At 34.0% G+C, this 16,348-nt stretch overlaps 1 pseudogene; it reads right to left on the bottom strand.

Annotated features, from left to right (window-relative positions):
* The window catches only part of LOC125661421 (uncharacterized), a 37,029-nt pseudogene continuing 20,681 nt past the window's right edge, over window positions 1-16,348 (bottom strand).

The raw sequence follows: 16,348 nt of genomic DNA, 5'->3' as shown, positions 1-16,348 counted from the left end.
TATCAATAACACTAAAGAAAATGTTATTTAAACATTTTACACATAAATACTATATGCCAAGTTTGGCCATGCTCAGGGGTCAAAACCTCTACCCTGGGGATCATGAAATTTACAATGTTGGTAGAGGCCTCAATGCTCTACATCACAATGCATTCAGTTTTTCTTAGACAAATGCAGTTGTATAGAAGAAGATTTCTGAAAATAAGTCACTTTTGGCAGTTTTTATCCCACCCTAAGGCCCCAGTGGGGCAGGTGTCCTGAAATTTACAATTTATTTCCCCTTTGTTCCCAAGATGCTTCATATCAAATTTGATAAGAACTGATTAGTAGTTATCAAGAGTAGTTAACACACGACGTACGATGACAGACAACAACCAATTGCAATAGGTCACCTAAAAAAGGAATCAATCAATGAAAAGCAAGAGGCCCATGGGCTGTAACAGTCACACGAGTACAATGCTGTTACATCCCTATCACTCGTGTGGCTTAACAATATATCGTTATCAGATGGAGATCTCAAGATAGAGGAATATTTTTGTTGTTCTGAGGAAGGGAATGATCCCAGCACAATAGCCTTACTCATCTTAACTATGCACTCTATTCTGCCTCCTAGATGCCCAAGAGTAGAGAAGTGTATTCTTTAAGAATTTATACATTTTCACTGTATGGTCAAGGCTCTGAAAAGAAGTTGAAAATGTTTTAGAGATTATTAGTAGTTACACATGACAATGGATTACAATATGTCACATGGTGATGCAGGTGCTTATTTTATGATTTCAAAACTTAACACAACTGTTACCAGGTACGATCTAACATAGAGAGAAAGTTCCAAACATTTCTGCAAATATGTAACCCTTTACAGACTATATATGTATATTTATATATATGTCTACAAGACTGGTCAGATTTCTACAATAAATAATTTGTGCAGTTTACAAAACATAAAGGTTTATTTATGTATAATGTAGATTACACAACAATTCCAAATTGATACTGAGGGACATCTGGATTATTCCAGTCAAGATCCTGTAAAATCTTCAGATATTGGGGGACATCTGGATCATTCTAGTCTTACACCAACAGTGATTGGGAAGGTCATGCGCCCTAGTCCCATTCAGGTGAAAATTGGTGCATTAAATTATTTAATTCATGCGCCAAAGTGCGCATTCATTATCGATTATAACTTACGTTTTTTTCTCTAGAAGTAAATTGGGTACGACTTACTTATTTTTTGTACTTTCATTTTTCATTCCTATATGTATTCTGATACACTGAATCGATACGTAGAAATCAAAATAGATAACCAATAAACTATCTCCTCTTACACCACGTCTCATCATGTCTTCTTACATGCTTATTCTTTAGCGTTTATGCTTCGGAAGTCCAAGGACATATATAGAACAACAGAAAGTGAAGAAAAAAAATAATGAAAAAAAAAAAAACGAGAGACCGTCTTCAAATACCAATACCGATAAAGGCAATTATACCGTTGAGAAGGGGACATTGAAACAAAGAAGAAAAAACATTTTGATAAAAAAGTGCCTATATTGATTTAAGACTTTATAAAATTATTCACAATTTTGGTACATCCCTTCCTGCTTTTTTGATAAATAAAATTATGTAAGATTCACATGATATGACAAATTTGGATCTATCCTAGAATCAAAACCCAAGGTTGAAAAATTCACAATTTTGGTACATCCCTTCCTGTTTTTCCTAAATTTGCACTTAATTTTATACCATATCAGCAAACTTACAGGATTCTTTCAAATGATAAAAACAATAAATCACTGTCATAATTTTGGCTCCACCCTGAAATAAAAACTGTTACCCCCTGGGAAATGGTATCATGAAATTAACAAATATGGTAAAGGACGAACTACTCCATCTAAATATTTATTTAATTTCATTTAATATCAATTGCACTACAGAAGATATTATTTAAATGTTTTACACATATACACCATATAATACTAAGATTAGCCCTACCCTGCAGTCAGAATCTCTACTCCAGGGAACATGACATTTATAATTTTTGTATAGGCCTTCCTGCCCAACATTACTATATGCATTTAATTTTTCATACAGATAAGAAATTGTAGAGTTGAAGATTTTTGAAAATTGGTCAATTTATGGCAGTTTTTGCCCCACTCCAAAGGCCCAAGAAGTGCAGGTGTCCCAAAATTTATTATAGGCCCCCCTTGTCCCAAAGATGCTTCATACCAAATTTGAAAAGGATTGGAATGGTAGTTATCAAGAGCATTAAGAATGTTCAATTCAAGTCAGGTGACCTAAAACACTTTGAGATATAAGCTGGATCTAGCTACAGAAACATGGTACAGGGTATGAGGTGTAGCACCTGATGACGACCTCAAAATTCTTGCCTAATGACGATCTCAAAATTGTTGTATGGCAAAATTTATAATTAATAACTAATAACTAGTAGCACTCTATTATCAAAATTTTCTTTGGCGACCTAATTCTTTTCTGTATATATTTTAGTTATTTCACATGTATATACATACCTACATGTACATCCCTATTACTATTACCTGTTACTAATATTACTAATTATTACTAATTATTACCTTCTATTAAAATCCAAATCCAAATAAATATTAAATATTCTGTTATTTATAAAAAAAAATATATAATATATTAAACATAAATTAGTATTATTATAATTATTAAATAAATCAAATCAAATAACAATTATTATATTAAATTTTCTTTATCATTTTTATTAATCATTTATAAGTTACTTCTTTATTTGATTATGATTTATGACATATGACCACATGTATGTGTCCGGCCATCAAAAGACAGTACCACAGTCATTAGACGTGTTGGTACACGGTGGTCCTTATTTATTTATATTTATTTATTTTTAAACCATGGGACAACCCATACGTCTCATACGGAGCATATGTATGTTACTACAACACACTTCAACTTCACTACGTTGGTGCATTTGGGAGGTGTTGGAGGGTGAGGCTGGATCGCAATGAGATGGAGAGTATTATGGCAGATAATACAGTCACCATTCGGTTAACGATATATAGTTAACCAATCCTACGAATATCAAACAAACAGAGGATTCAAGATATCAAGGTAAATACTTGAAGAATAAGTTGGCACTTCCAAATCACTTCGACATATACATGGTATTTGAGATATTGGTGTTCGAGATATCAAGGTTTAACTGTAGTATACATGTACATATTAAGAACAACTTTTTGGGGCTGCAAATATTTGCTTTTAGATGCAACAACCAGTTCAATCATTTTTTGCAGTTTATTATAATAATTTTTTTTGGTAGACTAAAATAGCATCAAACACATTAACTATACATTACTTACTTCTTCCTTGAGATATGCACCTGATCATACGCCCATCTTGAATAGTCCTTCATGGTTTTGGACACAACCAAGCCAATACATAAATTCACAAACCTCTGCTCTATCTTCCGCTTTCAGCATGTCAAAAGGTCTAGTATAGTGAATCTTTCCTTCAGTTTTGATTGTTTTTTTCAAATGTATGCTTAAAAGATGTTCTTTTGGCATTTTCAGATAGACAAATATTAACTGCAAATTAAAAAAAATAATGTAAAACTAATGTGCAAAAGTCTCAAATCCCATGCAACTAGAAAATGAATCTTATAAACCTTTCAGTCACACACAAGCACATACCATGACCCTTCTTCAGATCAGACAGGGTACACATTGAAGGTTATATATAATTACTTTTTCAAATATCACACATTTGCAGAAAATAGATAATTATCATAGTTATTCTTAATTGAACTTTTTACTGCTGATAAGCTGTTAACTGATGATGTGGAATGTGTTAATACTCTTGTAAGCTTAATTCTGAATACATTACAATCTTTATTTTGATTGCTTCTCTGTGTTTATTTCACAAAAAATAACCTCCATTTTATTGAGAAGATTTTTTTCTATTACATATCTCCTATTCAAACTGGACCCTCCCCCACTAGCGGACCCTCTCTAACCATGCACCTGAAGGGTTATGGTATGACTAAATGTGAACATTTTGTGTACTAGCTTGAATTTGTCAGTAAATTTTATGGAGTCTTTATTCATATTTTGTTCTTAAGACGATTGCAGTCACCATTCAACTTTTCAGGCAACGTCCCAGTCATGATGAAAACGATAAGAGGCCCACAGGTCTTAACGGTCACCTGAGTATCATAGTCCATACACAGACCTGTTTGGGAGTCTCTTATCTGTATTTACGCCTCATTCTGGAGTCTTGTTCTCAGCTTTATGATCTTTCTAAATATGTGTACAATTCCCATACAATTACAACCGAAAGAAAGATGAAGTTTGAAGCATTTAAATCAGCCCACAATTCCCTGACCAAGGTGCAATGAATTTCACAATTTTGGTAAAGGGCTTTGTGTACACCATGACCATGCATTTGATTTTTCTCCGTGTGTGGGAGTAGAGAAGATTTTTAAAGCTTTTGCATTTTTTTTTTAGTTTTAGCCCTATCCATGAGGCCTTGAGGGAGCTATGATCTTAATTTCACAATTTACATTCCTCTTATCCTAACACTTTTTGTCCCACCCCTAGGGGAGCAGGATACCTGAAATTTACAATCTGTGTCCCCATTTTCCAAACGATGCTTCGACATATAAAATTTCTGAGGAGTTGGAATGGTAATTATCGAGAAGTTCAAAATGTTCAATTGTTAACACATTCAGTCACTGATCATATTGGCCCCATCCTCATACCAAAACCCCTACCCTTGGGATTACGAAATTTACAAATTTGGTAAAGGGCTACCTGCTTATTATATAAATATCCATTTACCTTCAGTTTGGTATCAATAGCACCAAAGAAGATAAGTTTTCTAATGGTTTTACACTTACAAATGTGCAGTTATAGAGAATATTTTTGAATATTGGTCACTATTTGAAATTTACAATTTATGTCCACCTTGTCCCAAAGATGGTTCAAATCAAAACTGAAAAGAATTGGAATGGTAGTTATCAAGAAGAAATTAAAATAAAAAATGTTTAATCACTGACCATTTTGGCCAAACCCTCATATCAAAACCCCTACCCCTAGAATCATGAAATTTACAATTTTGGTAAAGGATTACCTGTTCATTATAACTATCCATTTAGCTTCAATTTCATATCAATAGCATTAAAGAAATGTATTTTAAACTTTTTACCCATAAATACCATATACCAAGTTTGCCCGTGGGTCAGAACCCCTACTCCAGGGATCAATTGAGGTAGAAGCCTTCCTGTTCTACATTACTATGCATTAGTTTTTCTTAGAAATGTGCAGCTATAGAGAATATTTTTTTTTAAAATGGCCACTTTCTTGGGGCAGTTTTGGCCCCGCCCCTAAGGCCCCAGGGGGGGCATGAGTCCTAAAATATATATTTTATGTCCACCTTGTCCAAAAGATGGTTTATACCAAATTTCATAAGAATTGGAATGGTAGTTATCAAGATGAAGTTCAAAATGTTCAATTATTAACGCACGACAGACGATGCATGACAAAGGACAAAGACCAATTGCAATAGTAAAACTCAGTAATAAAACTGAGTAAACTCAGGTGACCTAACAAATACAAACTAGCTTGTGATACGATTTCTCTTATGACCCCATTTGCCTACATTGACTAACTAAACTGATCTTATGTGACAGTTACTTTTAGTCTATGCCAACAAAGATCATTTTTCAAGACTACAAGCTACAGTAATAACATATTAAATCTTTCCTTGCATATATTGATGTTGTTTTGAATTCATTTATTGCATTTGCCTTTTTTAAATAGTGGTCATTAGAGGCTGTATTTAAAATTGTAAGTGAAAAAACATCATGTGTAATGCTATTTCTTTTGGAGTTTAAATCTCTTTCTTTTCCACCAAACCATGTTAACATGGGTGCATAACTCGTCATTAATGTATACACAACCGTCAACACATGATGGCAACTGAATGACCTAAATAGTAATTGACACTTACTTTGGTTTCCATACATATTATTCCCAAGGAATTTGGACACAGTACTGAGTGTTCTGCTTCTGCAAAGAGCTCAGATCCAACCTGCCCAAGAATGCCAGAGTCAATTTCTTGTTCCAAACATTCACATGAAACATTTTTGATTGGTTTCACTTTCACCTATAAATATGAAAATATACAGAGAATTTCATACAATTCAAGCTGTACAACCATAAATTCTTATATCTTTGACAATAACAGTGAATTTAATTTCATTATGAATCCGATTTAAAAAACAAACTATGTCATTTCAATAAAAATGGGAAACAGGGTATACAGATATGTCAACCAATGCAACCCTTGTCCACATGTTGTTTCTATACATGGGACTCCATTGGCACTTGTGCCCAACACAAGGCCTTCATTTTGCCCATTATGCACCTTGTGTGTTGGTAGCTCGGTTGTTTTAATGTGTATTTAACACAAATCAGTCGATGCTACTATCATCGTCGATCGATTGATTTCCCGATTGTGGATATACGCGTACGTGTGTACATGAATATATTAATTTGATTTTCTAATTTCTGTTGTTACACACGGGGTACACATGCTCTATCTGTCAAGCAGCTAACACTTTGCTATGGGAAAATCTGTATTAAAATGTGTATTTGATTTTCTAATTTTTGTTGTTACACACGAGGTATACATGTTCTATCTGTCAATCAGCTAATGCTTGCTGTGGGAAAATCTCTTTTGCAGAGATGTTAAAGAAAACAATGAACACCTTATCTTAAAATGCAAAAATGTTCCTCATACATGTATATGGGGCATTGTTAAACAAGTTTTAAAATTTGATATATCATGGAAAACAATTGTGATAAGATTTTACTATGAAAACAATGAAAATACACTTTTTTAAAATAGCATAATATCTCTTATTGCCTGTAAATCATACAAGTATAAAATATACTGTAGATTAGATAACAAAGACGAAAAACCTCAAGAATATGAAATCACATAAAAAGTAAATTGAATTTATATACAGAAGTGTACAAAAACATTCAGGATGAAAAATATGCTTTAAGGTTATGAAAGTAATTAAAGACAAATTGTATTATTATACTTTCATGTAAAATACTCGAACCTAATTGGTCGAGAAGCATTTGAAAAAACATATTGTTACCCTCTGAGAACAGAAAACACGCGCCCCAGGGTGATAGTATCTAGCAACGGGTGACAGTACTTAACAACGGGTGATATTATAAAAAAATTATCACATATGCGTCAAATTTATGCGCGTACGGTTCGCCGTAGATTGCTAGACGACGTCGTTTGAGCGTTTGTAATAAACGCGAGTACCCGCATCGAAATACAAAATATCGCATGACAGTGATTGATCAAATGTCAACAGACGTAAGTTTGTCTGCTTTCCTGTTTACATAACATTCAGTATAATAAAACAAATATTGCATGTAGTTGAGGGTAACATTGAAATTTTCACCCCTCCAGAAACCAGTGTCAACCTTGGCTATGCCTCGGTTGACAATGGTTTTCTCGGGGTGAAAATTTTCAATGTTACCCTCAACTACATGCAATATTTATATAATGTATACACCTTTGCAGGATAAAAACAAAAGTATTTCATTTTTTCTTTGAATAAACCTTTCAGGTGGCGTATATGTGTGTACACGCGTGTATGTGTGCATGTACTTGTGTGAGAGTGTTAAATACATGCATGTATACCTTTTTCTGAGATGAAACCTCTAAAAAAATATTTGTATATGCACATTTTTAATTATACTTCGATGTGCGGTTTTTGAAAAAATTAAATTGATTACAAAAAACTATATTTCTATATCAAATAAAATTTATATACTGGTATTTTGCATGAAGTTCCCACTACGAGGAGGCGCCCTGTCCTCTTGTAGTGCTGCCATGGGGGTTGTGATATGAACTTTTAAATTGGTTAACCCCTCATATGGCAGTTTCAGGTTCTATATGTACATATACTGGGTTTTTTTTTAAATTACAACCTTTTTGCTATAACATGTAATGAAATTTGTTATATAACAGATGCATATTGAAGAAATTCAAAATCAAAATCCTTGGCACATGCACACATTCAATATCCATACAAACAATCACTAAAATAAGAAATTCCTCACTTGAAAACTGTGGAAGGAGTTTGCCGGACTATCTATGCAACCTCAAAATAGCAATTTTTTCCAAAACAAGGGGCAAAACTCAGGCAAGATATTTTGAAATGGGTCAAAATTGCAACATGTTCCAGAGAGACCCACAAAAAAGCGACATAGCAAGTTTCAGTTTGATATGTAAAAGAGAAATGAAAATATAATCAGAAAATCTCAAACGGACGGAAGGACAGACATCGCTGTACCATAATATGACCCGTCTAAGGATGGGCGTATAATAAAAAAAATCATTGGTCATTTATTTATCAGGGGATGAAAATATGTCTGCTTTGGTGAACAATTGCCTTCTAAAAATTGCGAAATTGCTCATAAACAGCCCTGCTTCTACTTCATATGAAAATAAATGGACATATTAATACAAATTATATATTATTTAAGGCTTTAACTTCAATTTGATATAAAACTTATATCACTTACTCTATTTGTATCAATCTTATCCACTATCTGAAATACCTATACCATTTATTACAGAAAGTCGACAAGAGGGGTTACTATGACAACTGTAGCGTCACAATTTCCGTGAAAACCATGTATGATACTTTGATATTGAATTACAGATGTCAACTACAAAATATGTAAAAATCAACAACAAAAATTCATAGATTTATTAATTTTCAATGACCCATGCAATAACTACCTTAAAGTTAAAATATCATGTGGAAAAATATGCTGCTATTCAAAAACTTAAAATATGCAACTTTGATAAAATGTGGAACAAATGGAACAAGAGGTACTGTGAGTAATGCTCACTAAGAATACCCCCCACTTACCCCAATCTCCCAAAGGGTGTTGTTAATAGGTATAAACTAGAAAACTGACATAGTCAAGGGCTATTAGAGAAAAGTGACATCTGGATTTCATATAGCAATGTTTGGACCTGGTATATATGTTAGAATTAATAATATATAAAGATACATTGGAATGCCAATTTGTGAAAAGGGCATCATAAAGCATATTTATGAGAGACTTATGGAATTTAAATTACTTCTGTTTGACACACACTCATCCACTCAAACACAACAGTGTGCAACAAAATCCCATTCTAATAGGAGATTCAAAATGGATAACTGGTACAAAATATGGTACATACTATTCGAAAAGGATTATGAATTTGACATATTGATGTCTTGGAAAAGGAAATTCTGACATTGGAGCTCTAAGCGTTTTCAAACACATTGTCATTTGATAAAAGTGTTCTACATTTTTAAAAATAGAGATTAATATGTCTTTACATATAAGTGAGAAAGTTTCCATTATTCCTAGCCGAGACATACCATGTAAGCGCAAAAAATTCATGAGCAAATATCAAAATACTCACGTAGAAAGTGTGGACCTTACCGTCAAAAAAACGCAGTGAAACACACCATTTCGAGATTTTCGCCGACAAAACCTCGGTAACCGTAATGAATAAGGTACACTCATTTTGTATCTATTTTGTGACTTTCTTTATTAAAAGGAACAGTTCTCTAATGTGTAACGTGCAATTACTACATAATTCAATAACTTGAAGCATGAAGCAGTTTTACTTTGCAACCGGATATAAGAAATTTTATTTCGTATTCCGATCCCGATCGAAAGTTGTTGACTGGGAATGACGTGTTTTAATTCAATATACATGTAACATCAAGCATTTTTTATATCACATTAAAAAAAACCAAATATATAGACATACACAATGCTGTAGAGTTATTTCTTGTAAATGTTCTATATATCAATACAATGCATATAATTCAAATTGAATTATCTCCCTTAGACAGTGGTAAATAAATACGGTCATAATAAGAAAGATGATGACATTCAAACAGACAGATAAAGTGACATGACTTCAAAATATATAGGTATTTTCCTCTTATTGTAAAGTATTTCTGTACAAAATTTGAAAACTGTACAATGAAAACTGTTTTAGTTATCGTGTCACAAAGAAAGTGTTCATAATAACAAAGATAATGACACACATACATACAGACAGACAAAGTGACAGGACCCCAAAATCTATAGGCGTCTTCCTCTTATTGTAAAGTATTTCTGTACAAAATTTTAAAACTGTACAATGAAAACTGTTTGAGTTATTGTTTCACAAAGAAAGTGTTCATAATAACAAAGATCACGCCATACAGACAGACAGACAAAGTGAAATGACCCCAAAATCTATAGGCTTCTTCCTCTTATTGTACATTATTTCTGTACAAAATTTGAAAACTGTACGATAAAAACTGTTTGAGTTATCGTGTCACAAAGAAAGTGTTGACGGACAGCAAGACGGACGGACAATGTGATTACTATAGGGCTTCCCGCATTTCATGCGGGGCCCTAATTACCTCTTTCCTGAGTGTAAAAATATGGTATGCCTTTGTAGAAGAAAATGGAAGATATAGTTCGAACACAAATCCATGGTATAAACCTATAATTTTGACCTTGAGATCAAAGGTTAAGGTCATAAAGAGGTCATGAATGTACATGACACATAGTCTCATGGTGATACACCCATGTCTTATGGTATGACTATGTCAAAACCCTATAATCAATTTTGACCTTCAGGTCAAAGTTCAAGGTCATATAGAGGTGATGAAGGTACCCGACACATCGTCTCTTGGTGATACACTCATGTGTCAAATATGGTATGCCTACGTCAAAGAACAAAGAAGTCATGGCTCTGACACGAATCCAATGTAAAATCCTTTAATTTTGGCCTTGAGGTCAAGGGTCAAGGTCATATAGAGGTCATGAAGGTAGTCGACACATCGTCTCATGGTGATCCACCTGTGTGCCAAATATGGTATGCCTATGTCAAAGAACAAAGAAGTTATGGCCCGGACACATCTGCACAGACAGACAGACGGACAGACAGTGATTCCTAGCAAGTAACCACAGGTTTGAATCAATGTGAGGGAGAAATGTACATGTCTATCAGATGGATGTAATGTACTGTAATGTATTGTACTGTACTGTACTGTAATTATGTATGTATGTATGTATGTATGTAATGTATGTATGTATGTATGTAATGTATGTATGTAACGTATGTAATGTATGTATGTATGTATGTATGTAATGTATGTATGTATGTATGTAATGTATGTATGTATGTAATGTATGTATGTATGTAATGTATGTATGTAATGTATGTATGTAATGTATGTATGTAATGTATGTATATATGTAATGTATGTATATAATGTATGCAAGGTGAAGATAACGAACAGTGATCAATCTCATAACTCCTACTAGCAATACAAAATAGATAGTTGGGCAAACACGGACCCCTGGACACACCAGAGGTGGGATCTGGTGCCTAGGGGGAGTAAGCATCCCCTGTTGACCGGTCACACCCGCCGTGAGCCCCATATCCTGATCAGGTAAACGGAGTTATCCGCAGTCAAAATCAGTGTGCCAAAAACGGCTTAACAATCGGTATGAAATGCATGTATGTAATGTATGTATGTAATGTATGTATGTATGTATGTATGTAATGTATGTATGTAATATATGTATGTAATGTATGTATGTATGTAATGTATGTATGTAATGTATGTATGTATGTAATGTATGTATGTATGTAATGTATGTATGTAATGTATGTATGTATGTATGTATGTAATGTATGTATGTATGTAATGTATGTATGTAATGTATGTATGTATGTAATGTATGTATGTAATATATGTATGTAATGTATGTATGTATGTATGTAATGTATGTATGTAATGTATGTATGTAATGTATGTATGTAATGTATGTATGTAATGTATGTATGTATGTAAAGTATGTATGTATGTAATGTATGTATGTAATGTATGTATGTAATGTATACGTATGTATGTAATGTTTGTATGTATGTAATGTATGTATGTATGTAATGTATGTATGTAATGTATGTATGTATGTAAGGTATGTATGTAATGTATGTATGTATGTATGCACGTATAACTCATACGGTACCAATTTTGATGCACCAGATGCGCATTTCGACAGATAATGTGTATGTATGTATGTATGTATATAAGTATGTATGTGTATGTATGTATGTATGTAATTAATGTATGTATGTATGTAATTAATGTATGTATGCCCTACTATCTATTTTGTATTGCTTATAGGAGTTATGAGATTGATCACTGTTCGTTATCTTCACCTTGCATGTATGTAATTATGTATGTATGTATATCTATGTGACAAAAACCAAGTAAATTATTTAACAAAAATATTTTACACATAAATACTATATACCGAGTTTGGCCCTGCCCTGAGTCAGAACCCCTACTCCAGGGATAATGAAATTTACAATTTCGGTAGAGGCCTTCCTGCTCTACATTACTATGCATTTAAGTTTTCTTACATATGTGCAGTTCTAGAGAAGATTTTTGGTCAGTTTTGCCCCACCCCTAAGGAGACAGAAATCCTGAAATTTACAAATTACATCCCCCTTGCCCCAAAGATGCTTCATACCAAATTTAAAAAGAATTGTAATCATAGATATATCAAGAAGCAGTTAAAAATGTTCAATTGTTAACAGACGACACATGACAGATGATGAACGCCAACAAACAACCAACTGCAATAGGTCACCTGGATTTAATAAAACTTGAACAAAATTATAAGTTTTTTCAGCATCATGTTTATTCCTTGAATCAGAGCCTAAAAGGGTAGACTAAACAAATTCTCACTATTTCTAACGTAGGTCGTGGGTTTGCTTATGTCACTGTTTTCGGGTATACTACAAATCAATGTCTTTTCATGTGCTCATTTGATTGTGACGTAACAGTTGTCATAATAAAGTAGTACAAATATGAGTTGTTGAAAGAAAATTTAAAAAACAAGAGGCCCACAGGCCTTATCGGTCACCTGAATACTAGTGAAAAAGTATCACTAATTACATGGGCTATGAAATCTAGAAAAAAAATTCCTGTTCTGATTGATTGGCTGATCGTATCTTGCTTAACGTCTCGCTCAAGAATTTTTCACTCATATTGAAATATCACCAAGACCGGTGAAGGGCTTCAAATTTAGGCCTATGATCGGCGCTTACGGCCATTGAGCAGTGAGGGTTCTTTAGCGTGCCACACCTACTGTGACACAGGATATCCGTTTTTAAGGTCATCTCTGAGGACCCGTGACATTCACACCTGATGCCGAGCGTTTGGCAATGGAAATGTCACTACCCATTTTCACGATTTGGGTCTGTCGTGGCCGGGATTCGAACCCCAGCCTACCGCATGCAGGGCGAACGCTCTAACCTCTTGGCCACTTCCTGTTCTGAATATCTAAGCTAAATTCTAATGTTCAGCAACAGTATAAAACAATGTGTTCTTAAAACTTCACTGCCTTCAGAATTGCATACACTGATGAATTAAGGCTTTAAATAATAGGTGTATTAACATTAAAACATCAAAACATATGACTAATTTGGATTCATCCTTAAGTCATAACCCTGGGTTTTGATTGAAATTCACCTTTTTTGTACATCCTTTTCTGCTATTCCTAAGTATGCATTTAGATTTTATACAGTATCAGCAAACTTACACAGAAACTCTATATACAAAGTGTTGCACCACCCTGGGGTCAGAACCCTTACTCTGGAGATATAATCAAATTTACAATTTTGGTAAAGAACTACCTTCTCTATCCATTTACTTTCAATTTAGTATCAACAGCACTAAAGAAGATGTTATTTAAGTGTTTTACAGATAAACACTATATACCAAGTTTGGCCCCACCCTGAGGTCAGAACCCCTACCCCAGGGATCATGAAATTTACAATTTTGGTAGAGGCCTTCCTGCTCTCCATTACCATGCATTTAGTTTTTCTTACATGTCTGCAGTTCTTGAGAAGAAATTTTTTGAAAATTGGTCAATTTCGGGCAGTTTTTGTCCCGCCTATAAGGCCCCAGGGGTGCAGGAATCCTGAAATTTAAAATTTATGTCCTCCTTGTTCCAAAGATGCTTCATACCAAATGTGAAAAGAATGAGAATGATAGTTATCAAGAAGAAGTTAAAAATGTCTATTGTTCACACATTTAATAACTGCATGACCATTCTGGCCCCATCCTGATACCAAAACCCCTACCCCTGTGATCATCAAATTTACAATTTTGGTAAAGGACTACCTTCTCTTTCTAAATATATATTTAGTTTCAATGTAAAACTTATACGGTACCAATTTTGATGCACCAGATGCGCATTTCGACAAATAATGTCTCTTCAGTGATGCTCAACCGAAATGTTTGAAATCCGAAATAACTATGAAGATTTAGAGCTAAATGTAGCCAAAAACAGCGTGCCAAAAAAGTGAACAGCACTAAAGAAGATGTTATTTAAGTGTTTTACACATAAACCAGAGCTCCAGAGAAGGTGCGTATCAGCGTAAATATACTCATTAAATTTTACCAAATACGCATTTCAGTTGAAAATCATGCGTACAATTACGCATTAACAAATATAAATACACTTTACACTCCCAAAGTAATGCGTATTAGTCCGCATATTTGTGATACATGTAGTATGATATAAATATGAATAATCTATTCATATGAATTGAGGTTAGCCCAGGGCTTGATCATACATGATATTTATCGCTATGAAATACGTTTTGATGACAATCACAATTTTGAAAAATTGGAAGAGTTAACTGAAAACACTATTATATAGGCCTACTTATTATACCTTCTTTCTTAAAGAGTTAGTGTGCGGTTGAAAGCACAGGGGAAAAAAACTTGTATTATCAATCGTGAGCGAATGATATGCAAAATTGGATCATAGTCATGTGACTGAGTGTCTGACATCTTCAAATTTAATGCATAAATGATAAATTTCAAATTCCCAATGACAATGCATGAATAGTTTGAATAAAAAGAACTGCAAAGGATTTTCCCCGTAAATAGCTGGAGCGGCCTTTTAGTATAAACTTTAAGTTAAAGTTTAACGGAAGAAGTATCGTTTATCTGGTGACATCTGTGCAAAAGAGCAAAGATAATCAGTAAATTAACAAAATACTTTTGAATTTTTCTGAAAAGCAAAATACTCGTTGATTTGAAAGCCAGGGAGTAAATACACTTTGTAGTAAAAAAATATCAATTATCTGGAGCTCTGATAAACACTACATACCAAGTTTGGCCCCGTCCAGGGGTCAGAACCCCTACCCTGGGGATCACGAAATTTACAATTTTGGTAGAGCCCTTGCTGTTGTCCATCATCATGCATTTGGTTTTTTTTCTTTTTTTTTTAAACACGTGTACGGTTCTTAAGAAGATTTTTGAAAATTGGTCAATTTTGGGCAGTTTTTGCCCCGCCCCTAGGGTCCCAGGGGTGCAGGAATCCTGAAATTTACAATTTATGTCCTCCTTGTTCCAAAGATGCTTCATACCAAATATGAAAAGAATTGTAATGATAGCTATCAAGACGAAGTTAAAAATGTCTATTTTTCACACATTCAATAACTGACCATTTTGACCCCACCCTTAATACCAAAACCCCTACCCCTGGGATCATCAAATTTATAATTTTGGTAAAGGACTACCTTCTCTTTCTAAATATCTATTTAGTTTCAATATAGTATCAACAGCACTAAAGAAGATGTTATTTAAGTGTTTTACACATAAACACTATATAACAAGTTTGACCTCACACTGGGGTCAGAACCCCTACCCCAGGGATCATGAAATTTACAATTTTGGTAGAGGCCTTCCTGCTCTCCATCACCATGCATTTAGTTTTTCTTACACATGTGTGGTTCTTAAGAAGAAGATTTTTGAAAATTGGTAAATTTTGGGCAGTTTTTGCCCCGCGCCTAAGGCCCCAGGGGTGCTGGAGACCTGAAATGTACAATTAATGTTCCCCTTGTCCCAAAGATACTTCGTACCAAATTTGAAAAGAATTGAACTGGTAGTTATCAAGAAGAAGTTTACAATGTTCAATTGTTAACGCACGACGGACGACGACGGACTACAACCGATTGCAATAGGTCACCTGAGTTACCTAAAAATGTTACTGTTATCATACAGTAACAACAGTTATTACATTAGGGTAGATCAGGTTTCGTTTCATTTTGTTATAATCTTTTCGTTTCCTAGGCAAAATTTTGGCTAATTCTGTTTTATCCTGTTGCTTTATAAAGTCTAGGAGCAGACAACTTGGGGAGGCGAGACAGCTGACAATGC

The sequence above is a fragment of the Ostrea edulis genome, chromosome 8, assembly GCF_947568905.1.
Source record: "Ostrea edulis chromosome 8, xbOstEdul1.1, whole genome shotgun sequence".
Lineage (NCBI taxonomy): Eukaryota > Metazoa > Mollusca > Bivalvia > Ostreida > Ostreidae > Ostrea > Ostrea edulis.
The sequence above is the reverse complement of the archived record's forward strand: the minus strand, read 5'-3'. Positions and strand labels throughout refer to the sequence as shown.